Source organism: Bubalus kerabau, chromosome 3 (assembly GCF_029407905.1).
Source record: "Bubalus kerabau isolate K-KA32 ecotype Philippines breed swamp buffalo chromosome 3, PCC_UOA_SB_1v2, whole genome shotgun sequence".
NCBI classification, from domain to species: Eukaryota; Metazoa; Chordata; class Mammalia; order Artiodactyla; family Bovidae; genus Bubalus; species Bubalus kerabau.
Window position 1 is genome coordinate 180,127,254 of NC_073626.1, and position 3,315 is coordinate 180,130,568.

The window sequence follows — 3,315 nt, forward strand, 5'->3', positions numbered from 1 at the left end:
CGTGGGCGTGGGCGAGACAGCTTGGCTCCCAAGAAGCAGCTCCGCAGGGGCTGGGAGAGGAAGGAGAGGTCCATGAGGGGGCTGCCAAGCTCAGTAAACGGGAAGGGAGGATGACTCAGAAGGGCATGAGGGGAAGGGTGTTCAGTGACCAGGAGTGGTGGAGGCTCGGAGGAGGGCGATGGGAGGGACTCACTGAATGTGATGGACTCCTTGAGGGGAGAGGGGTTTAGGGGGCGCATTGGTGCTAGAGGCTCACAGAGGAAGAAGGAGAAGGGAAGTTCAGTGGGGAGGATGGGGCTTGGGGAGTCAGAGGAGCTCAGTGGGATGACGGAATGCCCTGCTGCTTGGTGTCATCCCTTTGAATGGTCTCCTTTGTGTCATCAAACCTGTGTCCTTCTCTGTGCAGAAGACCCCTCCCCCATCACTGTGGGGAGATCTACAGGTGATCATCAAGCAGATCACTGCTCCCCACTTCTGGGGGATGAATCAAGGGGGCAAAGATTAGGACTTCCCTCCACCTTCCACCATCAGCCAGATCCAGAGAACCAGTCAGATCTGAGTTCGAATTCCACACACACTGCCCATCTGGGTGACTCTGGGCAAGTTGTTTCTCTGAATTCAGCCTACATTTATCAAATAGATGAACATTCTCATCTTTCCACAGCATCTGTAAGGGAGGGGCATCAGCATCCTTTGTTCCTGGGAAACCGAAGCCCAGAGAACTGAAGATAATTGCTCAAGGTCACACCACAGATCAGTGACAAGACAAAGATTCAAACACAGATCTGACCCACCCCGAAGGCATAGCTCAGCTCCCTGCTGTTCTCTGATATGTCCCCTGTTCCTACCCTTTATGGCATTTCCCACTATTGTTTAGTTACTTAATAATCTCTTCCCAGACTGGTTTTGCTTTTCATGAGATTCCTTGAAGTAGAGTGCCTGTCTCCATAAGGTCACTCACATAGTGTTGGTTTGAATTGAAAAGTAATACAAGGGTATTCAGAGTTAGTCAAGAACAGAGAGGTCCTCTTCTTCATTCATTTGTTCATTCACCCTTTATTTCACTCACTTGACAAATCTGATCATTACTTTCTCTGTTGAGCTGGCTGCTGGCTGTAAAGCAGTGATCAGATGGGGCCCTGCCCTCAGAGAGCACACAGCCCAGGGGGGACACAGGTGACTGCAGTTCAGTGATTTATCTCCTGGGATAGGAGAAACAGAGTGGCAGAGGGAACACAGAGCCAACACTGAGTCCAGCTAGATGGAGAGGGAGTCAGGGAGAGTTCCCCAGAGAAGATGATATTTACACAGAGATCTGAAGGATGAATCAAAGTGCAAGATGCACAGAGGGGGATGGGGGACAAGAAGGGAGAAGGATTCAGGATGGGGACACCACATGTACAGGACCAGAGGTGAGAGACCTTTGGCATCTGCCAGCTTCCTTAACTGCCCTGAGCTCCATGCTCCCAGGAGTGGGCAAGGGCCACAGCCAACCATCTCTTAGGGCACAGCCAGCCCAGCTAACACATTTGGAATTAGAAAATACATTTTTAAACTATAATGATTATTCTTTTTTTCCTGATCTTATCAAAGTTGTACATTCTCTTTGCAGGAAATAGAGAAAATACTAAAATATATTTTTTAAAAAGGATAGAGAGGAAAGGCATCTGGAATTGGTGAGACCTGAATTTGAATTGAAGCTTAGTTCTTTCCAAGCTGCATAACCCTGAGAGAGGTGCTTTTTCTGTGAACTTCAGGGTCTGAGGAATGGAACCATTAATACCTATGGCACAAAGACATACAAAGATCAAGGATTCCTCCAAGGTTTCACAGCTAATAATGTCTGTCTGTGGTCTGAGTCAGAGACCTTGAAAGAGAAGAGGCAGCCTGGCGGCGGGGTAGGGGGGTGGAACCTGGTTTCAGAGTCTTATCCATTACATACACACCCCTTTCAGGACAGCAGTTGCGGACACAGAACCTTCCGGAGGGAATGGTGAGTGCAGATGTGGCCCAAAGCAGGATCCTCTCTGTCAGCTGAGAGGGGGGTGGGGTAGGAAGTCAAGGCTTGAAAAGTCGACTTCCATCCCGGCTAGAAGCTTCAAGGCCTCGGCTAAGAGTTCCAACACCTCCATTTCAGTCTCTTCCTGGCAACCTGGCCTGGCACCCTCTAGGATGTGATATCAGTTTAATAATTTAGCAGATGCAGATAAAGATAGCAGCTCTGAAAATAACCCAGCTAGGCCTCAGCCTCCATCTCCTCTTTCCTCAACAGACTCCCCTGCCCTCCCCACAAGGTCTATGGTCTCCCTGCATACCTATCAGTGCCCCTGTCTGCCAGTGGGCTCCTTTTTCAACGATCTCTTCCTTTTACTAACTTCCTCCTCCCTCTCACCTCATAGTAAGAGCTTTTGTATTAATTAGGGCTTAAAGGAATCTTGTGCTATAAGTCAGAAGATTTGGGTTTAATTCATTATGTGGACCTGTGTTGAGCAAGTCCCTTCTCCTCACTAAGCCTCTGTTCCCACATTTATTAAATGAGACCCCTGGATTCCTAAAGGTGGCATGAACAACATGTTTGGGTAGAGGGAGGGCAGTGACTTGGATGGGGACTAGATACCTTCCCCAGGAAGGCAGAGGCGCAGTGTCAACCATCTCAGTCACGCTCCGTCCAGAGACCTCATGGGTTTTCCTTTTTTTTTTTTCCCTCTTGTGGTGAAAATTTTGCCCTGGATCTTATTCCTAGAATAAACAGCTGTGACTTGTGTTCACAATGGATGTAGCAGGTTTCGTGTGCTTTTAGGGCTCCAACACGTTTCTGACAAGTAGCGATTTTACTTCCCTGTGGGATGTTGGAAAGAGCAATGCCCCTTCCCCCTGGAAGCTTTGCTGAAATCACCCCACCTTTATGGGTCTCTGTTTTCACAGCTCTAAAGTGGCCAGGTGGGACTTCCCTAGCGGTCCAGTGGTTTAGACTTCGGCTTTCAGTGCAGGGTGTGGCTTCAGTCCCTGTAGGGGAGCTAAGATTCCACATGCTTGGCAGCCAAAACCCCACAACATAAAATAGAAGCAATACTGTAGCAAATTCAGTAAAGACTTTAAAAATGGTCCACTTCAAAAAATCTTAAAAAAGAAAAAAGATGGCCAAGTGTTGAAGGGTAAGAAGGACAAGGTTAGAGTCTATGCTTTCTACAGTGTAAGTTCCAAAAGGGATGAGTTGGAATCTGCCTTCCTGCATTCATTCAGCAATGTAATTAAGCATATGCCGTGTACCAGCCACTGTACAAAGTGCTGGGAGTACAGCAGTGAATAAGAAAA